Raw genomic sequence first — 27,577 nt, 5'->3', positions numbered from 1 at the left:
ACAGCCATGTTTGTCTGCCTCTAATGGAGGACATTTCCCACAGGACACCAACATAAACGCTCACTAGAAGTCACACACAACATCGTCATCATCTGTCGGACGGTTCCGCGACTTGTTCACCGAGCTGTTGGGAAACGGATGACAAGTTTGTGCAGGTACAAGAGTTTTGGTTGGAGACCGGCGACCACCACCAACGCTCTCGCTGCACGGACCGAAACATTTAAACCATGAAGCGCGTCGTAGGGGAACTGTACGAGAACTCAAAAAAGATGGATGACGCACGATAGTGGTTGGACTGATAAAAGTTTGTACGCGATCCGCAACGAGAGGAGGAAGTCCTCTCTTAGCGCCCTCTAGTGGTCAGGAAAGAACTTACGAAATCCTCTCGTGTAGCTTTTACAATAAATCATTCTGCCTGTACGTGTCTGCTCGTGCGCCCGGCGTGGCGGCTCTTTTGAGCACTGTTGCCTCTCAGCTGTAGCGCCGAGGTTCTGTTCCGAGTCTACCTGGTTTCCACACCAACAGAGACACAAACGCACGGTCCCACAGCGCCGCACGCAGTCGCTGACATCGGTGTACATTTACGCTAAAGACGCACTATTTGACACTTTGTCGTTTCCTCTTTATACTCCTGCCAGCTCGGGGTTAGCAGCACGCGCTGGAGGACGCAAACATGAGGGTGGAGTGCTTTTGTTTAACAGGGATTCACAGACTGTTGGATCAGAGACTCGGTTGAGGGTTGACGTCAGATGATGGATCGGCGCTAATCTTATGCGGGGGACTGTAAAACATCACATGACGGATTCGTCACGTCAACGACTCAGCCGTCTCATGTCTTCCGTCATGTGTCGCATCCTCATGAAGCCTCTCACCGCCCTTTTCTTCTGCCAACGCCGCCGTGCTGAAGGTTAAAAGCAGAGTTGCAAAGCACGTGAAATGTGATACGGAAGGAAGAGTTTCGAGGGCGTATCAACGCTACGCTACACTGACCGGGCCGGCGTCGCTAATGGGCTATCTGGCGTCTCGCCAACACTTTCCCTCCTCAGCCGTTTCCCACTTTTCATTCAGACCAATCACTCGGCGTTTAGCTTGACCTGACACTTGTTTTCCTGCTCGACTCTTTGTGCGCCTTTCTCTTGGTTTTTTTGCTTTGTGTCTTCATTGCTTTAGGTTTGACCTCGGCCTCCTGTTTTTTTCCCCTCTGTCAGTTTCCTTTCCTTGTTCTTTCAGCGTCCGTCTCCTCTTCCATCCTTCGCGTAATTAGTGTCTGTTCATCTGTGAGCTGCCCGAGCAGAGGAGGAGGACGTGGACTCTTCCTGGATTAGGGACCCCTGTGGCTCCGTGAGGACATGAAAGACGGAGGAGGAGATATGGTGGAGTCACGATGGTTTATCCGTCAGCTCCCCTTCGGTGCACAGATGTGAACGGAGACGCATCATAGACGCCAACCTGGCCGGCGCTCAACACCCAGCAGGTAACAGCACCCAGAGCCTTCCAGCCTGCTCTGATCCGCTTCTTTTGGAGACAAACCTGTTGCATCACAGAGCTGAAAGCCTCCTCATCCTCATCTATGATCTCTCTGTCGGAGGCCGGTCCCAGGCGGGCGGCCGTCACGCCCTGTCAGTCCTCTATACCGCTCTTTCTCCTGCTCAGTCAGAGGGATCGCCGGGCCGTTCCTCCAACACAAGCTCTTTGTTCAGCCCTGTTAGTAGAAAACGACAGATTTAAGATTCATCAGTGGCATGAGCCAGCTGAAGGCTCCCTCTCTGGATAAATGAAGGCACAACGCAGACTGAAACACAGATGCAACGAACTGACTCGAACCTGTGTTGACTAAACCCGAATCAACTGATCCCGAGTTGGAAAATCAACAGTTTTTGGTTCTTAAAACAGCTGATCAACTGATCTTCTTCAGTCCTGTTTTCAAAGACAAAAATAGCACCAGGACCTGGATCGCGGTCCTCCCCCTGGGCATCGCCCAGCTACTTTAAAAGTATGTTTAAAGGTGCAACTGACGCAGTATCAAATTAAAACAGTGCCAATTCACACACATTTCAAGAACAGAAATCTGAGCCTTGGACAAAGTCAAGTTCAAAATTCTCATTTCACTTTGTGGACATCAGGAAATGTTTGCCCTGTTTTTGATGCGTTAAATGTCCTATGAGTCAGACTATGAATGGCATTTATTCTATAAAAATCTTCGTACGCAGAGTGGAGACAGTGAATGTGTCTGGAGGTGCTGAGAGACTTCAGGCCCAGGATCAGTTTGTTCTGTACGTCCCCATCACGTACAGGGTGACCTCAAATTGTCCGCACCACTAATTCAATGTCAACTGTATCTCAAAATAAAAGTTTGACTCCCCGACGATTCTACCGTTAGCTTTGCTCCGGCCTCCTTCACATGCGGCGATGTCACGGTTAACGTTCGGCAGTAGATTAACAAGGTCAGAGCTGATCCTGAAGGTGATTAAAGTCAGGATCCCATGTCGGAGAACTCACTCAGCGAGAGAAGAGTTGAACTGAGTTACACACAACAGAATGAAATATCACTGAACTATAAGAAATTGATTGTTCTCATGCAAGGACGGGTTCTCTCAGGCTGCCGGCGAACTCTCCTCCTGAGGCACCAGAAACCCGCCGCTATGTCTGCTGATGTCAGAGGATCTGCAGCTGCGTTGACCTCCGTCCTGCTTCCACTCGTCTTCCTCATTTCCATAAAAGTGACTTCACCTCTGGCTGTGCGTTGATGGTCTGTTAGGAAGAGATGAATCTCTGCTGCGGTGTTTCCAAATGCCGGCTCACGACACGCACATGACGCCGCTCTTCCAGGAAACAACGCAGAGGAGTGTTCAACACTTTCCAACCAGAAACAGACGAAGGAGGACCCGAGAGCGGTAACACGTTACACTCGGTTTCTCTCATTGAAGCTGTCTGGATGGCAGGTTGAAAGCTGAAAAATGTCGAACTCCATAAAGTCCATTGATTCTAGTCTCATAAAGCAAACCACATCATGACCCGTGAATCCAAGTCGGAACCGTCGAGGAGTGGGATTACGACCAGATCCGCTCGGAGTTCTCCTGGGGGTTACAAATCTGCAGCCTCCACGAGCCTGATGTGTTTGGGCCGGTATCACAGCAGGGACTAAAACATACGATACCAACATGAAACGTTACATTTACATGTCTGAATTCTGACAGCACTTGTCCTTCTGATTACAGTCTATACTTCGCTTGACTCGCGCTACCAAGCAGGAATGCATCCCACCCCCCAGTTCTTCTCCTCAGGGTCTCAGGCTGCCAGATACGGTGGATGCAGGCAGGCAGACGCGACCGTGGCGACAAGTCAGGAGACTGCAAACACAAACCTCTGCACTCCCGTCACTGTTGTCAGAGACCTCTAGTTACAGCACTGGCAGAGGGAGCGAGAGAGAGAGTTCAACCAGAACAGACACCACATCAACGACCGTTCCGCAAGAACCAGCAGGAACCGTTGTTCAACTGCAAACTAGTCAACTACAAACAGTTGCACCTACACAGCTGAGATCAGGGGTGTCAAACTGGTCCAGGACAGCGCCGTGTGGCTGCTGGTTTTCATTCCAACCAAGCAAAAGCAACACCTGATCCGACCAATGAGCTGCGTGGACACAGCGTAGTTGATTTAAGTCGAAACAGGTGTTGCTTTTGCTCGGTTGGACTGAAAACCAGCAGCCACACGGCGCTGTCCTGCACCAGTTTGACACCCCTGTCTTCGATCATTCTGGTGCCTAACTTAGTAACTCAGTTGCTAGTTAACGGTCACTGATTCCTTTCTTTAACCACCGTACTTCTCCTCTTCCCACACGGACCTCTAATCCCTCACACCGTCCCTCAATCTCCAAAAGTGATGTCACAGGTGGCGTCAATTAAAGTCTGTGAGGGTTCAGCATTTAGGGACTTAAGGCCTGAACGCACCAGGTTTACTGAGACTAATTGCATGGAATTCTAATGGGATCTGTGTATTTGTGGGGTTGAAGGGGGACAGCGTAAATCCCTCTCAGGTCCGGGGTTTTCAGCCGGTCGGGATTTTTCTGGAGGAGCCTCTCAACTGCTACATACCTCAGCAGCTAAACTAAGAAAGCGCGGCCTCCTCCAGAGTCTCCGGCTCCGGAGCAGTCAGGCCTGAACGCGAAGAGCTGATGAGGAGGAACCTGACTGGAGCAACTCAGCTGCCACATTCCTACAAACATACAAGCATGCAGCCGCCGCCGATGACACACGATCCGCTCACAACTGCTCTGCTCAGCAGTAATCCTCATTCACCAGCTTACAGCTACTGGGAAAACCTCTTAAATCCAACTTTGGGTGATGCTAATGTTGGAGATAAAGGGTTTTATTTTTCTCTGTGCAAACCACCCCCCCCCCCCCCACCCCCAAAAAAAAACACTTTATTGTGGGCTGTAGGAAGAGGAAGCGCACAGGCTGGCAAAGCTGAGTAGTTTGGCTGCTCGACTGGGAGACGTGAGGTTTCCCTGCTGCCTTGTGTTCCGGGTCTCGGCACACATTAACGCCTGACCTCCTGGGTGCAAACCCCACAGACACACATCTGGATCGGAGGCTGTATATTTGAAAACATCGCATCCAGCAGCGCACACACACAATGTTCTGTGCAGCAGGAAATGTGCTCGCAGCAAAGTTTGTTCTTTTAGATTCAGCAGATCCGGCGGCAACGTGCAGCAGGGTCTGGATTTAATGAATGTTCTCCAAATACAGCGTACACAACAAAATGGAGGCTGGTGAAACAAAACCTATTTAATTCTCAGGGAAAGTGCTGGTAAAAACAAACGGAGGGCGGCGTTGAAGCTGTTAACCTGGACCCCATTAACCCAAAATGATTGGGGGAGACAAACTGGTAGAAATGGACCAAAATTCACTTATTTTTTTAAAGCGTAATTTTTTTTGTAAACCTAACGTGAGTTTTTAATGGCAATAAAATCGATTCCGTTCTTTTCTGTATTGACGGGAATTCTTCCAAATGGGAAGCAGCGACGACACCAGCAAAAGTCGGAATCACGGAGAGGCTCAGGTGGGTTTTTGGTGCTGATAAAGACAGAAAGCATCACTCTGGAGGTACTTTCGTGGTGCACTTGGAGGACTTCGGCGTGCATGAGGTGGTGGAAGCTGTGTCCCCCCCTTGAATACCGAAACGACTCTAATCGTTTCGTTCTCCATCGATGGTTTCAAACCAAACACACAAGAAAAAAAAAGATCCAGGACGAAAACAAAGGAATTTTCCTCGAACACACAAGATTTTATAACAACAGCAAATCTAAAGTAAATATCTGTTGTATTTTGAAGAGATGCTACAACTCTAATTTGTTATAATCCCAACGATGGTACCCCCCCCCCCCCCCAACCAAAGTCCTTCACGGGTCACCATAAGAGACCCACATTCTAGATGCCAAAAGGTTTTTTTTCAGCCGTCTGAGTTTATCAGAAAAGAATTACGTCAAACGCTGCTTTTGTGTGGCAGCGTTGGAGGCGGAGTGGTGGCGAGGACATCTGTTTGTCCGGGATCTGCCGCCACATCACAACTCAAGCTGCTGAAACCATTTAACTACGCTGAAGCTCCGAACTCACACACGGCGTTTTAAAAGAAGTGCGTCGAACCTAAGACGCCAGCTGACCACGTCGGTCCTCAACTCAGCTCCAGAGTATCTGAAACTCTCCGGTTCCACGACGTCAGCAGACGAATGGCGCCCTGCAGACACGTTTGCGGAGTTTGTGCTGCTGAGTGTGTTTCCACCTCAAGGCTTCAATGTCTTTAAGCGAACTCTTGAGAGAAATCAAAGCAACAAATGCCTGCACAGGACGTTTGTATCACACTGGTTAACCGTCGCCACCTCCACCAGTAAGCAAAACTTAATGTTTTTTGAATGGTATTTGAGGTTTTGTCATTTCCTTAAAAAAAAAAAAAAAAAGCTGATTTATCCTGAATTCAGGATTGAATACAAACAACCGCCATGGCCCTGAAGAGAATTCCTGCCAGTCGCTGCTGCCAGGTTCGCGTCTCTTAAACGTTCACGAACTTGTTTCAGTATGTTTATGTTTTAAAGTGCGAAGGTGTTCGGCTCCTGATCGTAAAACTGACATGTCCTCCGGTGACGCTCACGGTAGCCGACACAACAACGCAACACGTTTCCCGCGTGATCCCGCAAACGTCCAGCAACACCAGTGACCCGTGCAGTTGAGCCTCCAAACACCAGACGTCCCTTTGTGCTCAGAGGAAAACGCAATATTTCAGAATATTGTGACAAAACTGTGGTTTAGACACAAAGACCCACAGGTGAGGGAAAGATCATGGCTAGGGGTTAAAATACAAATGCATTTACAGAGTCTTTCCCTGATCAAGTCAAGAAATTTGTCTTAAACTTGTTGAACTGTCACAGTCGGTTCGCTATCAGGAGAAATCTCCGTGTTTCATCTGGTCTTTGTCATCGGAAGTCATGTGTTTTGTTTTTTGATCAACTTCAACTGCTGTATTTTTCTTGGCAAGATGGAGATCTGTGCTCCGCCCGGCCGCGACAGTAGACAGCATCAATATCGCCATCTGTCCCGCAGGGATTTACAGCGGTTTACTGATCAGGGTTTTACAAGCTGTTTCCAATAAACATATTCAAAGGTTTTCAAACAACGCACCGTGAGCTCTGCGTTCATCATGATTCCGGTGAAACGCAGCCTAATTTGTCCTGGGCTGACAGTCGAATGTCAGCGAGTTTTCTTGGCTGTAATTACAGTCGCGTTTCCACAACGATGGTCTTGGATTACAAAGTGCTGCAGGAAGCAAAAGCAGCGAGTAATCAGTTGTAATACAGGACAGAGACGCTGCAGATGAAAGGCAGCTCGTGATCTGCGCGAGCAACATTTCTACATGTTTCTACACGTCATCGCTGTCCGCGAGGCCTGGAACGCCGTCCGTCCCCTCCAGTCCGCCTGGACTCCAACATCAATATGATCAATACATTGTGACGCAGCCAGCAGTTCTTTTTTCTCCCTTTTTCAAGCCTGAAGTCCGTCTCTTCGTGACTTGAAGAACTCAAGACTCTCCAGATGGAGGTCCATGTTTTCTCTCAGTTAAAGTTGTGTCTTAGCGTAAAATTGAGACTTTGGAGGGTGATGGTGCAACCGAGCGACCTTCTTTAGGCTCATGCTCATTTTTTGTTGGAATCAGTGATGAACAGAATGACTACGTAGGATCAGGTGAAGGGTTCTTCCTGTAGCCACCCAGAGGTCCAGGGTTAAGGGATTTCTGTGTTTGCGACGGCCCCTGACATCACCTCCTCTCAAACTTTCAAGTGGATCTAAGGTCAGGGGTCAAGTTAGGAATAATTGGGAAGAGCCAACATAAAAGCGCTCACCTGAACGCGCAACATGAAATCTGCTTTTTCTTTGTTAAAATCTAGAAAAGCACCGAACGAGCTCATCACACTCCAGATAAAAGAAGCTGAGGAGAGAAACAGGCAGTAGCCGGTGCTAACGTTACGTTAGCTACACCGCATAGCGCCGCCGACACATTTACCAAAGCAAACATCTGACATCACAATCACCAGGACGACCTAAATGAGCTACGAGGTGACGCATCGGTCTGTTGGGCGAAGCCTCGAGGAGGCGTTCAGTGACTCGAACTGCGGTGTTCTCTCCCACATCAAGATGCTCATGAACGCACCAGTCAAAGGGTTTGTAGTGGGACAGAGAGCTGGACTTGGAATTTCATCAGTTTAAATGAATATTTTAGTATAATTCAGTGGCGGAGGGGTGCAGTGGTCATCCGTGGGAGAGGTTTTTCATACCTTCAGTACAACGTGGGTCAACGAGAGAAGAAGAGAGCAGCGACAAAAGGATGAAGTCATAGAAAAATAATTTTACCCACCAAAACAAACCCATCCTGTCAGTTTACGCCTGCATGTGTGTGTGTTACTCTGCAGGAAAGACGATGCGCTCTATGAATAAATTTGACTTGATTTTTGTACGTTTTGCTGGATTTCCTGGAGCCACGCAGCTGAAAGCGGCACGAGCAGCTGACCTGACACCGTCTCAACAGAAAGGCCATCGGTTTAAACCACAAAAGACTCAATTTGACCCCTGAACTCATCACTCGTTAGAGAGAGAAAATCACTAGTGTTCAAAAGACAGATGTTAATATACACTCACCTAAATATATGCTGTATACATGTATAATATGTCCGCATCCTCAACTGTCCAGCGTCCCTTGGCCTCATTAGACAGGAGCAGTGGCGGAAGCAGGCCCTGGGTTTCGTCTGTAAGGCTTCACGGATCTGCTGTGTTGTCTTGCTGTGTTTTGTACTGCCTGTAGAAAACACTTATTGTGAGACCAAAAAAAAAAAAAAATCCCACTTTGACTTTTCCAAAATTCACATCTTCAATCAACCAGGATCACATTTTTTTAAGTAAAAGCACAATTTGAATTATAAACAACAAAAATTCCAGTTGCACAATGAAAAAAGATGACGTCCGAGTCTCTATTTGTCATCTGACGCCTGATTACTGATTTCATCATAACTCTCCATTTTCTAGGTGGATTCACAAAGATGATTTGATTGATTTTAGGAGAGGAGAGGCGACTGATTTAAGCGCTGGTAGAAACGTCGGATCTGCAGTCTCAAACGTGTGTTTCTCTTTGTTCCCACAGCTTTACTGATCTGATGTAATCCGATAATAATGTAATAATGTAATAATGTTTGGCAGCAAATACAACAGTAGATTTCAGATGTGAGATTTACTTTCATTCTTGCATTAAAGAAGCTATTGTGTTTTATTTTCAAATATTCCCCGGACACTTCGGAGCCCGTGGGAAATCACAGCGCTCGCTGGCTCCCTCACATCACCCAAAGCTGATTTTCCAAGTTATTTTGACAAATCTTCAAAATCTAAATCTAAACACAAACTGGTAACACACAAACAGTTGCAGATGAAGCCTGAGCCAGTGTGTGTGTGTGTGTGTGAGAGAGAGAGAGGTGTGTGTTTATTGAAGGCAGGCTGATGATAATCAGACATCTGGAAACGATGACAATCAGAGAACGGAAGGAGCTCAATCATTGAGACAGGACACACACTCTGACACGTCAGTTCTCACACACTCACACACACACACACACACACACAAACACACTCAGCTGCAGTTATACTGCTGCTCTCAAGCACGCTGAAAAATATATTAATATGCATGAACACACAAAGAAAAGAATTCTAGTCTCACACACACACACACACACACACACACACACCTGCTATGCAATAAAAATGGAAACGGTGAAGTCATTTCCTGTCTGATCATAATGACTCGCAGCAGCAGATCAGTTTCACAGACTCCAACCACTTTAACCACCGACGACAGCAAATACACTGGAAACATGACGGAGGTTTATGGTCAAACCCGAGTCACTCCGTCATCTCGCTGGGAGAAGGAGAGCTTCAATCACTGCAGAGGCACACACACTCTCACACACACACACACACACTCTCACACACACACACACACACACACACACAGGCACGCTTTCAGGGCTTCAGCTCTAATCACATCAGATCACCACTTAGAATCCACTAATATCTGCATAAATATAAACACCGCGCAAAAGCAGAAACCTCATCGGTCGGGTTTATACGTATCATCTGTGTCTCCTGAGGCTGCAGAAACCACAAACCTTCCACTGAAACTCCACACCACATCTCCTGCCTGCTGAGGATCATCATCATCATCATCATCAGCACACACACACACACACCATCAGTTGCTTCAAGACTTAGACGAGGCGTTTTCACTCCCGGTCAAGGGCTTGATGAGCGGCGACGGCTAAAAGTTGCCAGACAGCTGCTGAATCCCGCCTCCATCGGCTAAAACTTTCTAACTACAATGAAATCCGCACCCAGCCGTTTGTGTTGAGTCTCTCTGTGCCACGTGTTAATTATTTTCTTGTTCTGGTGGCTGTGGTTTGTGGAGCTGTTGAGTGGCACTGGTTCATCCTGGGAGATGTTCCTAATAATTTTGTGGACTTAATTCAAATAAATGGGATGAACAGAATATTAGATGCCCCTCTCAATGGCAGGGAATATTTCTATAGCGACAAAAAAAACAAAAACGACCACAACAATAAATCAACAATCAACAATAAATCAATAACAATTTAATTCAACTCTCATGAAGGCGAATCGTTTTGAGGCTTTTGTAATATTTTCACTACTACGGCAACTTTCAGAGGTTTTCATGCTTCGGCTGATTGTTTTTTTGTTCTTTTAATTGTATTTTACATTTTATTTGCATACTTTTAAAACTTGGAAGTCAATTTTTGGTATCCTAGCTTCGTGTTTTTGCAGTTCCACACGTCTCCACCCCTGCCGCTCATCTGACTGGTACGTGCCTGAGCTCGCCGCTGAGCGGAGAGGCTGAACGCCGCCACGTCTCTCGATGAGACACGTAAAGGTTATCAACAACAACACAAAAGAGTAAAATAAAAATGTACGGAAGGAATATGGATACAGCGTTTTGAGATGCTACTGCTGCTGTTGTCACCGTGACGACGGTAATTCCGGCTCTTGTCAGCAGACACATTCATGAGCCTCGGAGCAGCTCAGTGTGTGAAGGTTCACGCACCTGAAAACTGAGATTCACTCAGCTCAAGTGGGAACATGAAGGAGCTTCACGTACTGGAGTAATGGACACCTGAGGGGGGCGCGCGCGCACACACACACACACACACACACACACACACACACACACACACACACACACGTTCTTCAGCTCAGCAGCCTCATGGGAAGGATGCACACACAAGAAAATCCTCACTTACGCACACACACACATTCTACTCATACAGAACAGAAAAGACCAAGCGAACAGGAACGGCCCTGATGGTTAAATGCTAACAGCCACAGCTACCTTCTCTGACCGCCATGTTAGCATGACGCTAACATTATCACCATGCTAAAATACTAATAACATCACCTCGCTTGCTGTCAGTTATAAATTGTTGCATATTAGCACGATGCTAACATGTTAGCATGCAAAAAGCGCCTGCCTACACAGCCTCGAGTTCTTTGTATTGAATGAAGTCCCTGAATTGAGGTGGAGAAGTCAAAACACGCCTGAGTCAAACGTCTCATGGCAGTGACGGTGGCAGCCACCCGCCCAACCGAAAATGGCTCCTGAGACTAAAAGAGGATGAGGACAATGTGTCCCCACTTCCCTGTAAACCCTGAACCAAATCCGGGGGGGGGGGGCAACACGGACTAACAGAGGTTTGCTAGAAACAAACCCTCTGCTCAGGTTTGTCCCGCTAATGTTCCTCCACACGTGCACTTGCATCACGAAGACATTTTGCAGGAGATGTTTCCAGTCTTATTGCTTAATCGTCGGGAAAAGCAGAAACGGAGCCAACAACACAGAAACCAGGCCTCGGTTTCAGCTTCCAGAACAAAGAGCTGTGGTGAGGAGATTCACCCAAACCCAAAGGAGTCGGAAATCTAAGTCCACTTCACCTTCCTCAGAAGTGGAACCGCTGGCTTCTATGGAGCCAGTTGAGCGGTTCATAGTGGATCAGATCATAACTGATCTGTGCTGCGTACGGGACCATACGGATCAACCCCCGCCGCGCCACACACACACGATCCGCCCCTTAATTGCAATATTTGTGTGTGCTGCCTAGCGCTGCGCCCCGCCTCCCTCCTCCAGGCTTGGATAACGGGACTAACAAGGACCAGAGTGCGACCCTCATTAAAAAAACATAGTCACAGAGTGACGTTCCGTGTTGTTACAGAGCAAAACAATAGGAGAGACAAACTATGGCGAGTTCATTTGTGTACGTTTTCAAGCTCTGCTTGTGTGGACTCGTTCGTGTTCAGTCCACCGCGCGACCATCAGCTCTGTATTTCTTTGTTCCAGCTACCGCGATCGCCGCTTCCGTCGGTGACCCGGGGTAAACAGGCACGCTACGTCCGCGATGCTCCGAATAACGTTTTACATTCCAATGAAACGAGACATTCTCTCAATGAAAGCCAGAGGAGCTGTCAGTGGAGATGAGGTTCCACGGCGGTTCCTGACGCTTGAAGGGTCTCTGGCAAAATATATGACCCTCTTGAGTGCAGATGGACTGATTTTAACAATGAAAGGAAGTTTATTTTAATAATTTACGTAAGTAATTTATGGCTCTGGCAACGATTTAAGCAAAAACCTGTCAGGGAAATTTCAGCCTCCCTCTCTACAGCGATGACATCACGCACTCCAGCGCTCACAACACACTCGAGTGTTAAATCGCTGAAACTGCTAGGTTCTGAAGTCAGATTTTGAAAAAAGTACAAATCGCACGAATGATCCTGAAGTACCATGAAGGAAAGGGCGGGAAGTTACTGAAGGGTTGAATTTGTTAGTGAAAGTATGAAAGAATGAATGAGTGAAAGAAGGAATGACAAACTGACTAAAGTGAACTGTAAAGTGTCGTCAGACATCGGCGCGACTGAGTACATTAAAAACGAAGAGATGCATTTCAGCTCGGCTTGATGTCAAACATCTCAACGCTGTCACGAAACGTCCCGCGGTCCTGGTTGGGATATCTGACAGGCACTGGGTGTGGAACTTTCCCACTTCTCAGCTGCTCATGAATGCATCGTCTCACGGTGGGAGTCCTCTTAAGACGCGAACCCATCCTCTCCCTTTGTACAGCACCTTAGCAACAGATTTCACCTTAATGGATCACCACTGATGCGATATTCTGAACACAGACAGCAGGCCGTGCGCGCGCACACACACACACACACACACACACACACACACACACACACACGGGTCAGTGCATGTAACACTGCCTCAATGACTTTTTTCAAATTAGAAAAAAACATATGGGAGGTGTTGACTAATTATTAAAAACTGGTTCTGTGGATCACGGATACAAAGCATGAAAGCATCACGCACTCAGGGTTGGCTGTCACGCTTCATTATTGCGTCAAACCCGACGTGCTTTATTTTTATATTTTTGAGTTCAAATCCGAGTGTTTTTGAGCGAACGACTTGATGAAGAAAACGTGGGCGAGACCTGACGATGACTTGTGAAAAGAATTTTGGATCGTTGGGCTGTTGTTAGCAGTTGGTCTCCTTTAGCTTCAAGCTAATAACACATCACTAGTATTTTCTGACCCCTGGAGGAGCCGAGAAGTACAACAGGGGAAAACCTTTTTTTGTGAAATGAAGACACCTGACTGTGAGTGGCTGAATGACAGGTGTCACTTTTGAGGTGAAGCGCCGCTTTAAAATGATAAATGTCAGCTGAAATGTCACATGGACTCAAGGAATTTGGCTGAGATTGGACAGGTCCAGAAAAACAGTGGTCTCAAACTGCTCTTTTATGTATTTTGTGCCAGGAAGCGTCCTTGTCTAAACATGATAGGCATCGTGTCAGTTCCTGTCAGCACACGACCGAGTGTCTCAATCATCCCTCGGCCTCGGCGGCAGACTCAGAGCAACTTCTGTTCTCTGCTCTGAGATCACAATAATCCGGCCTGGCTCCTGTACGGGCGCACAAACAAGTCACTGTCTCCAATAAAACACTCTGATTGGCTGTGACAGCACCCACCTCGGCCAATAGAAACATCCGATTCAGAGACGTCACTGACAAAAGATGGCGGAGAGAATGAAGTCAGTGTGCGGGGGGGGGGGGGTGTTACTGTTCACATCCTTTCCAATTTACATAGTTTTATTAGCGCAGCATCTTCATGGGGACCTTGACATTCATTCATTCATTCATATTCATCCACCCATTCATAATCATCCCCTAGGCCCTCTTACACCAACCCTAATGAATAACCCTGACCCTAAACTTCACCCGGCCCGACACCAAGTCCTGATCCTCAGAAATCCATTTAAAGCTGAGGGTGACCTGTTTGCAGACCCCACAGATATAGTTAAATGAGCGAGCGAGCACACACACACACACACACACACACACAGAGTGATGGCTTAGAGACAGAGTTTCCAGTTGCACCAGCTGTTAATGACCAGTGACGCTCTGACCACCAACGGACTGTTAATCTAATCAGAACTGACTTGAACAATAGGACGCACGCGCACGCACACACACACGCGCACACATTCCCATTGCACGTCTTTCCTTTAAGCAAGTCTATGCCTTAACTATTTTAATTTCTCATGAATTTTTAGCATGTTTTTATAACCAAGTGTTGTACAACATGCAAACAACTCACTGCGTGTGTGTGTGTGTGTGTGTTGACATGCGCGTGCGTGCGAGTAAATACTCCAAGACTCCAGCCAAGTGCATGTCTTGCTAGCCACCTGCTGCTAAAAGTGCATGAGCATCTGAAGCTAACAGCCTCCTCCCAGGCTCATTTAAGGTGGACTGACCTTTAAGGTGGACCAGATATTTTCATACTTGTCACCAGCTTCTTCTCAGCTCAGCACCCCCCTCTAACGACTCTCCTGGTGAAAGAGCGCATGCACGCATGCACACACGCACCCACACACACACACATACACACACACACACACGGTCTAATGAAACAAGATGGCTGCTGCACAAGCATCAACAGAGAGGTCATCGGGTGTGTGGAAGGTGTTGGAAACGGTCGGGTTGAAAAAATGAGAACAAAAAAGCAAAGGAGCCTGTTGGGATTGGGGGGTGAACACACACACACACACACACACACACACACTCAGACACTCGGGTGGGTTTCTGGGCAGATGGCGGCCATCGCTCATGGAAGAAGGAGGTGGTGAGTAAAACGTTAAATTCTTGTTTTAAATTGTCACTGAATTTCAAGATAAACAAAAATCATTTGAGGACACAAAATGGCCGCTGCAGATGACGGTGCATTATCGTCATGGTAACGCTGCATGAGGTCATGAACTTGCAGCTGCCTGAAGCCTGTTTGTTTGCTTAGAAACGCTTCTGTTCCTGCTGCTGCGCAGACATGGAGCGTTTTCCTCCCCATGGATCAGCTCTAACCCTCTTCCTGTACACGGGGAGTTCTTCCTTGCCGCCCTCGCCAAGTGTAGCTCACGGGGGGGGGGGGGGGGGGGGGGATCGCTGGCGGTTTCTGTCTGGACTGTATTGACAGTGGCTTGTTTCACTGTAAAAAACCTGCACGCATCAGTATCCCTGCTACACACTAAAAACAGAAAACCCTTCAAATTAAAAGTGCAAAATAACTGATCTTGTTTTGAAAGGGTGAAAACGAGCATCTGCCGACATCAGCAGTTCAGAGACGAGTCAGCTATTTTTATCTCGGTCACGGAGTTTACGTGTCTGTGTGTGTCTGCGGGATTACACCAACAGCTATGGACAGATTTTTATGAAAAACCTCATCAGGGATGAAACAGAGAAACAAAATTAACAACTGAAGGGTGATTCCGGAATCTTCTTCACCATCGGCCACTGCCGTGAAACGGCGCCATGTTTACTTTATTTTTTTCAACGCGTGGGGGAAATGTTATCGGGGCTTCTGATACAAATCAGACATATTTCTAACAGGTTTCCAGGTGCATCTGATGGTCCCAGTGTTTATTTACGGGACGCTGACCTCGTAGCAGGTCTGTGCATTCCTAGTGCTCGACGTGTGGAATATTAGTTATCAGCAGGAAGCGCCGACATTTTCACTTTAGTCTAAAAATGTTCCAAAGCAAGAAAACCAATTTGGGAACGAGAGGAATGAAGTGCTGGTGTGAATGTAACAGCTGGACAGTGAAATTCACTCTGTGCAGGATTGAATGTAGAAATAAATCAATAAAGCCGCTGACATGCGTCTTTTATCTTCATATTTTACCCGAATTAAAGACAGAGAATATTTCTGCGTTTCTCCGTCACACGAATAACCACTTTAATAATTTTTTTTTTTGGTCGTCTCTCCGATAACGAAGGGGAAAAAAATGATTTTGAGGGGAATTAAAAAAATATAACCCTAATTTTTGTTGTTTCATATTTTTTAACGAATAACAGAATTAGCATATTTTATTTGTTAACAAGGAATATTTTTCATTTTGTACTCCACCTTTGGATTTTGCACCTTGATGGCAACTTTAAATTTTAAATGTATTTTATTTTTTTGCTGAAAGAAAAATTGTATTAATTTTCAGCAAATTCAAGGATATGAAAATTCCCTGTGCCACACAGATAAAAGGCGTTTTATAAATTCAGAACTGATCGAGGTTGTATGAAATTAAATATATTTAATAAATATAAAATACGTTGATTCAATTTAAAATGTAGCTCTTTAATTCACATTTGTAGAGATATTAATTGAAAAGAGCTCATCGATTTATGCAAAACAACTTCAACAATTTTTATATTTTAATTCCGTGTATTTTATCTTATTTTCATCGCTTAAAAACCGACGAGTCCCAGGTGTTCATCTGCAGAAAGCCTCAAAAATATTTTATAAAGTGAAAAAAAAAAAAAAAACGCCACAAATTCCACGCGATTCTTTTTTTGTCTTCACGTTGCACAAGAAAATCCCTCAGACTTGCAGAAGGCTGCTAAAAGGCAGATATTGGGGCTGAAGTGCAGCCCCTTCCTGTTTCATTGGTACAGTTCTGCGGTTCTGCGAGAACCGACGAACGGCTCCAGCCTGCAGGTCTCAGGCTGGTTTCTGACCGACGGACAAACACTGCATTTCTTTAACGGAGACCAACAATCGTCGTTATTCATTCAGAAGCTTGAGATTTTTGTTTTGTTTTCAGGATGAAAACAGAATCAAATGGAGAAGTGGTGATTGTGCTGAATGAGTGTGTGGTAATGAGATGGAACAGCAATTCGTTGCGTCTTTGGACGCGATGAACGCCACTGGACGTCCTGATGTTACTGCGTGAAAACAATTGGTGTAAAATATTTCACCACAACAGTGCAAGCGGCAAGCAAACAACCCCCCCAGATTACAGTTGTTCATTTACTCAGGCAGATGTTCTGTGCGCTGCACTTCCCGAAGACCACCTGTCAATCAAACTGAGTGGGTGGGCGCTGTGACATCATCCATCTGCAGCTGTGTGTGTTTTGTGTGTCAGAGACACAACAGTTGAACTAAATCGATTTCCACAGCAGATCTTTGGTTTCAGGAGCTCGCCGGTTTATTTTCCGTCTCCTCCTCTGTGGTTATAACCTTCGCCACACACAGATTATATTTTCATTGCCGTTTGTTTGTTTGTCTGTCTGTCAGCAGGATTACGCACAAACTACCGGGCTGATTTTCATGGAACTTGGCTGAGGGGTGGAGCGTGAACCCGTTTTGGGAACAGATCCGGATCAAGGACAAGATGACGTGGCCAGATAGGACGTTTATGTGACGTTTCTGTTAAACAAAATTAACGATGATTATTCTCGCAATTAATGTGAAGAATAGAGGAGTACAACAGAGTATGATTTAGTGTGTGTGTGTGTGTGTGTGTGTGTGTGTGTGCGTGTGTGTGTGTGTGTGTGTGTTGGGGGCGTAACTCTTTTCATTAACAGATTTACTTCCTAATTTTAAATCATGTGACTCTGACTCAGCGCTCTAAATGTTTACTTTGGGTTATGCAAGTTTTAATTTGAACATTCTGACGTTGAATGCCTGATACACGCTTGACACATGCTTGGTTCATGCTTGATGCACGCCTGATACACACCTGATACACGCCTGATACAGGATTGATACTCGCCTGATACACACTTGATACACAACCGATACACGCCTGATACATGCTTGATACACGCCTGACACTCGCTTGATACACGCATGATACATGCTTGATACACCCTTCATACACGCTTGATACATGCCTGATACACGCTTGGTACATGTCCAATACACTTGATACACTCCTAATACACGCCTGACATTTGCCTGATACACGGCCTATACACGCTTGATACATGCCTGACATTCGCCTGATACACGCCTGACATTCACCTGATACACGACTGATACACGCTTGATACACACCTGATACATGCTTGATCCATGCTCAATACACACTTGATACACGCCTGATACAAGCCTGACATTCGCCTGATACACGACTGATACACGCTTGATACACACCTAAAACATGCTTGATCCATGCTCAATACACACTTGATACACGCCTGATACAAGCCTGCTATATGCGTGACACTCGCCTCATGCAAGCCTGACACTCCTTTGAAGGGAACAGAGTGATTCGTCATCTAACGAGCGGGTTCCTCAGGCCTGGCGCCGAAGCCTCACCTCAGCTGCGTGGCTTCCACTGGTTTGTTTGTTTGGATCCTGAGGTTTCATGTTCATCGAACCTGGAGCCTTGAAGCCAAAAACAAACAGAAATCAGAGTGAGCAGCAAACCTCGCCGAGCTCCCCGGCAACAGCCAGGTGGGAAACCGCTCTGAACTTATTTCACTGTTTGTTTCTTTGTTCCCCAGACAAACTGTGCTGCTCGCCGCTCTGCCTGCTTTTCATACTGGGAGCAAACCAGTGCCACAGTTAGTTTTCGCCATCAGCTCAGCTCACGGATGAGAAAACACAGCCGAATCACAGAGTTATGGTTGGAAACTTGAAATGAAAATGAAAAAAGAGCCAAACTACGCGGATGAAAGAGTGGAACGTTTATATAACGTTCATCGACACAACGTCTGCTTCGGGCGGCTCCAACGCTCGCGCTCTCGTGCACTCCAGCGACTGAATTATCACCATCAAATCTACAATAACCTGATCACATGACGAGCACCGCCTTCATCTTCCTACCCTGATGAAACTCAAATATCTGCTGACCTGCAACAACTCGCCGGCGCACTGAAACTCCTTTCATCGGGGATTTCAGACTTTCTTTTTACTTTCAGGCTAAAAACTACAACCATTTGTAGTTTCCAGGTGGTCTCCTGCAGCCTTGTGAATGAGCTCTGGGGGGAAAGTTGCTCAGGTAAAACCGCAACGTCTTTCCTGACTGGCAATCAGCACGCGTGCGATGGACGTGAACGGTGAGCGTTTCCACAATAACGCCGACACACGCAGGGTCTTTAAATGTGACGTTAATCCCGATTTGACAGATGTAATCCACGATGTAAACACCGTCCGACTCTGCAGGGTCACTGAAAGTAGCAAATGAGATTTACACCTACATGAGGGATGTGTGTGTGTGTGTGTGTGTGTGTGTGTGTAAGGATCTTCTTCTGACAATCCCAATAATGTGCCTCCTACAGGTTGCAGCTCAATAATGAAACAATCTGATGAGACGACGCGACCCGGAAGTCTCCTGTAATCTCGTTATGACAAATTTGAAAACGACATCCCACAATACTGGTTTTCCATCAGCCACAACTCTGACAACAACTGGGGGTTTTGTGGGGCTTTACTGGTTTCCTTCTGTTAAAATGACAGAGCTGATGAGTCGTGAACATCACAAACTACAGTGGTGACTCAGGCCAACACCCCGACACGAGATTTAACACAGAGGAGAACTCCAACACAGAGAATGATGTTTCTGACTGACAACCGGGGACCAGAAGGACTCGTCCTCTGAGCAGCAGGGACTCTACTGCCCCCTGATGGACCCCAGAGGGAAAACTCATTCATTCAGGGACATTTCGTCTCCTTTTTCAGAACAGACCCGTCCCATCACCCCGACCTGCCAGACCTGCAGCTCCGAGTCCTCCCTGCTCAGTCGGAACTGAGACTTGCTGACTTGGAAGCTGTTAAGCTGCTTGAAGCGCCGATCATCACGCAGCTGTCGCTTCTCACAAACTGTGACTGTGGCTTTGAGCTGCAGACAGGAAACTGTCCTCACTGATACCTTAACTTTCCCAGCACTTCCTCCCGCAGGCTCGGGCCCTGAAGGGTCCGTGCGTCCTCCACGGGGTCGCAGCTGCGGGACAAACTACCTGATACCACTTTTATTCTGCTGCTTTGAAATATACATAAAACAAACAGCATCCCTGCTCTGACCTCTTAATTTTTACTTTTAAAAGTTACTCACTCTTGTTATTTTCTAATGTTCTGATGTACATATTTTTTTGTACGTCTGTTGTTCCTTATCTGATGTTTCTGGTCAATTTCCTGGTCAACTTCCGCTTCCTTCTTTAACTAATTCGGCTCAATCCTTGCCAATTTACAAATGGATTTTTTCCCCCTCCGTATTTCTGAAAGACGTGAATTCGCTGAGGATGGAGGGCGTTGATTCTCTGGAACTCCGGAGTGATTGGGATGAACCGCTGCAGAAGAATCAGCTGTAACGTGGAATCAAGTTAGCGACGGCGATTCACTCGTCTCTCGTCGCAGGGTTTCCCGTTAAATACCTGAAATGAGCTCCTTGTCCAACGCAAATTTAAAATATTTTAAAGTTTTGCCCTACAGAACAAAACGTCAGTCAATTCAGCTCAACACCTCTTTAATCTACGCAGTAGTTTGTTAGCCCACCGTTAGCTTTGTGCTACGGACCATATTTACCCCTCAAAAATCAGCAGTGGCGTTCATAAGTGAAGGTCATCTGTCCGTGTTAAGGGTCATAAACTCTTGCTCATTGCTGCCGTGGTCTGATTGGACGAAGACCAGGAGCTGAAGGTGCTGCTGTGTTGACTAGAGAACGATGACTAGAGCCGGAACGTCTCATTGCCGCTCATCTGACGGCTCAAACACAGCGGCCTCTCTCTCTCTCTCTCTCGCTCTCTCCCTCCCTCCCTCCTTCCCTCACAGCGCCGAGAAGACTGATGAGGTCCATTTTGCCGATGAATCTCTGACATTAGCCAGCAAGACAGATGGAGTCATTGGCTTAGAGGGGTTAGCTGTTAGCCTAGCCATCTTGTCCTGTCACGACGCTGCTGCAGACGCCATTACTATTTTCTCATCTGATGTAGCTCTTAAACTCGATGTTGTTGCCGGTCTACACAACACGATGCCACAATTCTTCATCTGGAATGGTTTTTGGAATTCGTCCCCTTCCTGAACCTTGAGCACTCCAGGAGGCCATGTCAGGCTTGGCAGGGAGCCTCTTGGCTGCAGCCCTGGTCGGAGGAGCAGAGACTCAGGGTGCATGCAGCATTTGATTTCCAGCTCCAGCAGTGGAACAACTGTGTGTGGTGGTGTTACTTTTCCAGAGTGAACCAGCTTCAGAACCTGCCACCTCACCTCTGAGAGGAATCTGCATCCCGCCGGTCCACTTATAGCCGCCGTACGACTCCACCTGGTGACGGTTTCCTGCCTGCCAGCCAATCAGGGTGCAGCTTCTGGTCCGGTCAGCTGGTGCTCTTTGGTCCCGTCGGTCGATCCAGGACAAACTCCCTTCGCTGTGCTGCTGCTGCTTCACCGAGACTGAGAACTCACAGTGAGGAAGTCCAAACACAGACACCCTACCCCACACACACACACACACACACACACACACACACATTCATGGGTGTGAGTGTCTGAAAGAGGCCCAGGAATGTCTTAATGACTGTCTGCAGATCCGTGTGTCTCACTTCACTTCAGCCAAGTTTTTGCTCATTTATGCTCACGTGCGTGTGTGTGTGTGTGAGTGTGAGAGAGAGTGTGTGTGTGTGTGTGTGTGTGTGTGTGAGTGTGTGCGCGCATGTGTTTCATCCAGATCCCTCGTGAATCTCTGCATGTTTAGGAACCTGGGAGTCATCTATAAATAAACAGACTAAATTATAAAGTAATTAATTAATAAAAATAATTCGCAGTATGAATCAATCAATAAGTGCTTAAAATGAAAAAGAGATACATAATTAAAAAACACAAACACCCCAAAAAAAACCATAAATAAATGATAGAATTTAAAAGGACATTTTTCTTGTCCACCTGACAGAAGCTCGTGCGCTCCAGCCAATCAGGAGGAGGCAAACGGCAAAGCGTAGTAAATTTCTTTTTAATTTGAATTATTCATTTATTGGTGGATTCATATTTAATTTGTCATTTCTTTTTATAATTCCTCCTTTTATTGACCATGAAAATATCTATCGATTAAACTGGAAGCTGTCAATTTATTCCTTGACTGTAAAAACATCTCGAACTGATTTATGCGTCTTTACTGTACAAGTTAAAATTCACTGATTAAATATTTTAGCGTTATTTCTGTGACACTTGTGCTCCTCCATCGTGAGTTTAAAAAAAAATTAAATAAAAAATCCTCATGAAATCCTGCTTAAAAAGTTGTACATGTAAACATGTAAGTTCACGTGAAGAAGAAAATAAAACAAAGACCACGAAGGACGCCGTTCATCGGGAAGTCTCGTGTGGGGCAAAATGAAGCATGTGTGTAGCACAGTGACATGGACGTACCCTTACAGAGCAATGAGTTTAAAAATGTGTGTGTGTGTGTGTGTGTGTGTGTGTGTGAGATGAAAAGCCGTGTAATGTAAATCAAGATATTGTGCACTGATTACTTGGTTTACGGCATCAGTTACCATGAATAAATGAATGATTGTTGAGTTTGTAAATTAACATCCTCGAGAGTGATAGAAACACAACTCTGTGTGTGTGTGTGTGTGTGTGTGTGTGTGTGTGTGTGTGTGTGTGTGTGTGTGTGTGTGTAGGTGTTGGGACAGAGCCCGGCCAGGGAGACAGTTTGGCGAGCAGCCAGGAGTGACCGGGGCCCTGAGATGTCCCAGAGAGTGACCTAGAGACCTGCCTGTCTCTCCGCATAAGCATCAAAGACAGACAGACAGACACACACACACACACACACACACACACACACACACGAGTTGTGTTTCTATCACTTTCGAGGACTTTAATTTAGGAACTCACAAAACACATCTTGATTAACCATATGGGGCTTTTCATCTCTCTCTCTCTCTCTCTCACACACACACACACACACTCCACTGCAGGGGTAATTCCGTGTTATTTAAAGAGCTATACACATGATTTTGTCCATATAAATGAACTGAAACATTAATTTGGATGAGTCACACAATGAGGTTAGTCAAGACTGTGTTTGTGTAGAGGCTTGTGCGTGTGTGTGTGTGTGTGTGTGTGTGTGTGTGTGGGGCCAACCTAATGTAAAGGAGGCACTTCATTGGGGGGTGTCAACCCTCAGTTCACGCTTGGCTCCCTCTTTTGGTCTGAGCACTGATCTACAAGCAGCTTCAACGGCTTCGTGCAGGACACACTCACGCAGGAGACAATCGTGCAGGACACACTCACGCAGGAGACAATCGTGCAGGACACACTCACGCAGGAGACAATCGTGCAGGACACACTCACGCAGGAGACAATCGTGCAGGACACACTCACGCAGGAGACAATCGTGCAGGACACACTCACACAGGAGACAATCGTGCAGGAGACAATCGTGCAGGACACACTCACGCAGGACACACTCACGCAGGAGACAATCGTGCAGGACACACTCACGCAAGAGACAATCATGCAGGACACGATCACACAAGACACACTCACGCAGGAGACAATCGTGCAGGACACACTCACACAGGAGACAATCATGCAGGACACAATCATGCAGGAGACAATCATGCAGGACACACTCACACAGGACACACTCGTGCAGGACACACTCACGCAGGACACACTCACACAGGAGACAATCGTGCAGGACAAATTTGTGCAGGACACACACACAGTAGACACTCGTGCAGGAGACAATGGTGCAGGACACACTCACACAGGACACACTCGTGCAGGACACACTCACACAGGAGACAATTGTGCAGGACACAATCGTGCAGGAGACAATTGTGCAGGACACAATCGTGCAGGAGACAATCGTGCAGGACACACTCACGCAGGACACAATCGTGCAGGACACACTCACACAGGACACACTCGTGCAGGACACACTCACACAGGAGACAATTGTGCAGGACACAATCGTGCAGGAGACAATTGTGCAGGACACACTCACACAGGACACACTCGTGCAGGACACACTCGTGCAGGACACACTCGTGCAGGACACACTCACGCAGGAGACAATCATGCAGGACACACTCACGCAGGAGACAATCGTGCAGGACACACTCACACAGGACACACTCGTGCAGGACACACTCACACAGGAGACAATCGTGCAGGACACACTCACACAGGACACACTCGTGCAGGACACACTCACGCAGGAGACAATCGTGCTGGATACACTCACGCAGGACACACTCGTGCAGGACACACTCGTGCAGGACACACTCACACAGGAGACAATCGTGCAGGACACACTCGTGCAGGACACACTCACACAGGAGACAATCGTGCAGGACACACTCACACAGGACACACTCTTCTCACTGTGACAGGATGAATGTGGTGTGATGTTTACAAAATGCCATTGACACTGAGATAAAACGAATGCAGCATAACGAGAGAGACGTGTGAACGTTGGGAGGCTGCTGGACAGAACCGGGTTCACCTGCTGCGAATATTTAGAACCAAATCATGTGAAACTTCATCTCATCATCATCAACACTGATCCTCCACTGGAGAATAAGTCCACAAGCAAGGGGGGAAAAACAAAACAAAATGAGGTCCCACAGACCCGGTTCTCTTCATCTGGTCCCGCTGAGGTCCCACAGACCCGGTTCTCTTCATCTGGTCCCGCTGAGGTCCCACAGACCCGGTTCTCTTCAGCCATGCCAGTCCAGTGGTCGGTGCCTCGCTCTCGACTGATCTCCTCCAGAAGCGTTTCAAGCGTTTAAGTTAAGTACTTGAGTAAAAGCCCTTGGTTCCGTTCCAGCACCTGTCACTCATCTCATCTCTCATCCTATTTTAAAAGTGACTCGGCCATCACCGAGTGTGACAGCAGCCTCCCGGGTCTTCAGAACCGGATCAGTGGAACCTCAGTATCTGTGGTTCCACTGGTAGAACGCTGCCCTACAGGAGCCTGCAGTGGCCTGCACGCATGATCCAGCCAGTTACACACACGCCCAACGCTGATGGTGTGTGACATGTGACATACTGTATGGCTCGTTTCATGTGTGATGTCTTTATTAATCTCCACTTGTTTCCAGCCAAACACACTCTCACTCACAGCCATGTAGCTCATAATCGCTTCAGACAAACACACAAAATGTGTATTTACATTTTTCCCCAAACAGGCGGCTCGACCTTCAAGCCAGCGCTATTCAGGTCACATGATTTCTTGCCTGACCTCCAGGCTTGTTTACCCCTTCTCTCTCTCTCTCTCTCTTACACACACACACACACACACACCCCATCCCCCTCTCAGCCCTCTGGCAGTTAGCAGTTGTATGGAAACACAGCTAACCCTGCTGCCCTTTGAGTGTTCCCGCTAAACCAACCAACCAACCAGCCACCCATCTGCCCAACCATCCGTCCCCCCAGTCGATATGCTACCTATTGTTAATGGCACACATGTGTCGACACACACTCGACCGCGTCCTCGCCTCTGTGTGCACGCACGTACGCACGCACGTACGTACGCATGCACGCACCACAGTTCAGGCTTCGGCCATGATTGACTTTCACCTCATTTTGAAGGCTTCAGTGCAGCTTTGCCTCCGCGTAGTTCACTCATGTTACCGCTGGTGGCTACAAAACAATGCTGCCGCCGCTACCTGACCAGTGTTGGAGTGATTAATTACGCACCCACACAAACCCAGTTAAATTGGTTCAGTCGGTTAATTGGTTATTTATCTGAGCGGCATATTTTATTGATTAAACTGTTATTACCTCTGCTAAGGAGGTAATGAAATCGCAAGCTTGTGTTTGTTAGCATAAAATCTCAATAACTAATAGAGAGAACTTGAAGAAATACGGTGCAAGGAGAGGTGATGATACCAGGAACAGATTTGGGTTTTAAAGGATCTTTGGATCCAATGCAGTTTGTCGCTATTAGCACCCCCTCCCTCTCCCAGGTGGAGGTTTGCACTCCAGGGTGTTTTTTTTAACGCATAATTGAAACATTTACCCCTCAAAGTGAGACGCTGAATCGCCCTAAAACGGAAGGAGCACCCAGGTAGCATCGCTAACTGTTCTGTTCCTCCTGCCAGAAGCAGGGTGATCCTGCCAGGAGCGGAGACGGTCTACAGCCCCGCCGACATCAGCAAAGGGCTGAAAGCCTAAAACCTGGACAAGTTTGTGTAGTAGACCCTCCGCTTCCTTCATCCCTCGGTTCACCGGGTTGAATCTGTTTCCAGTTCAAGGCATGAAATAAAGTGAAAGCTTGAGATATTTGAACTTTTTGTTCAAAAAAAAAAAAAATTAAAAAAGTTGCAGCTTCTCATGAAATACAAAAAAACAGCAGCTGTTTAATTTAAGCGTCGAGGACAAAGAACTCACTGTGTTTGTGCCACTCGTACGTTCTGTACAACCCAAGATATGTTTGGTCGTCTCTGCATCGCTGCGAAAGAGTGTCACACCAAAATATGATACACAATTTCATTAAAAAAAGCATTAAAATATTAGATTCAGCAAGAGCAAACACTGGAGTCGGTGCTTCAAATGCACACACACACACACACTATACATTGTTAATGGGAGAGAAGCACTCTGTGTTTGACTGGTAAGCGAGGAGGCGGCGACACGTCAAACAGAATCAATGTCAAACTCAGCCAAGTTCAAGCTCAGCTCGACGGCGCCGCCCTGCTGCTGCGGCTGACACGCTGCACTCTGTGTGACCTGAGTCAGCTGTTCCGACCCCGGCTGCGACCTTTGACCTCTTACACAAGGCGTTATGTGATTATTTCTTTGAGGGAGGAAGTCAGTCACTCTGAGGTGAACGTGCAGAGGAAGAAAAATGAAAGGGATATTTCAGGAAAACTGTTTACCTTCTCCTCTGTTTGGACCAAACGTGTCATGAGCCTGGATTTAGAACACGTTACCATAGTAACCCAGACAATTAGTTGAGGATTACATTTCAAGCCACATTTAGACGCCTTACAGTTAGCCTGATGATAATCTGATGCTTTCAAAGACGCCAGAGGAGAAGTCACGGGGTCATGAATGATTTTTTGTTTCCCGTCTTAGTAAAAATACACTGACGCGATTGTTGATTATTGAACTGATTCCTGCAGGTCGATCTGGCAGCAACGTCGTTCATGATTCAGTTTAACGTCCGATTGTCCATCGGCGTTCAACTCAAGACTGACAGAAAATGTGTTGGAGTCATTTCATGCTCGTACACTACGTTGAGAGTGAGAGTCCAGTGTGGTCGTGGTCTTCTGCCTTCGCTGGAACATTTTCGATGCATGAGAGAGTTTGAACGCAAACGTTTTGTCGAGTTTTGCTGCTGATCGTCAGTCCTCAGCAACAAGTCCGTCGGTTGCTGCTGTTTTCTGGATTCTCCAACAGGAAGTAACGATTCTTGGATTGAGGACGACTAAACGGTGAGTACTCGAGGAAGAAATGATGGTTGTTCGGGCCCAGTGTCACTCTCAGGTGGCCACCAGAACGTGAGGCGTGTGTGTGTTACCTCTGGCTTGGCTGGGCTGTGGTACAGACACAACCGTCTGCTGGCGGACGAGGGTTTGCGGCCCCAATCGCTGCAGCGGCGCCTCCTCTGGTCGGCGGGGGGAACTGTTCAGGTGGGGGACGGGAATCAGAGCTTCTTGCTGCAATGTGACATGACGAATCCGAGGGCTCCACAGGGAGGTGGTTGAGGCGATGAGAGA

General features: G+C 47.0%; 1 long non-coding RNA gene across 1 annotated transcript; it reads right to left on the bottom strand.

Annotated features, from left to right (window-relative positions):
• Positions 1-14: 14 nt before the first annotated feature.
• LOC147247157 (uncharacterized) lies at positions 15-27,483 on the bottom strand. Its single transcript, XR_015109341.1, has 4 exons — positions 27,379-27,483; positions 21,120-21,340; positions 8,187-8,343; positions 15-1,702 (listed from the first exon to the last, which is right to left on the bottom strand). It is a non-coding gene; the product is annotated as an uncharacterized LOC147247157 (long non-coding RNA).
• Positions 27,484-27,577: the final 94 nt, after the last annotated feature.

The sequence above is a fragment of the Aulostomus chinensis genome, chromosome 16 (assembly GCF_037954235.1).
Source record: "Aulostomus chinensis isolate RoL2024-O1b breed Wild chromosome 16, RoL_Achi_v1.0, whole genome shotgun sequence".
Classification (NCBI taxonomy): domain Eukaryota; kingdom Metazoa; phylum Chordata; class Actinopteri; order Syngnathiformes; family Aulostomidae; genus Aulostomus; species Aulostomus chinensis.
The sequence above is the reverse complement of the archived record's forward strand: the minus strand, read 5'-3'. Positions and strand labels throughout refer to the sequence as shown.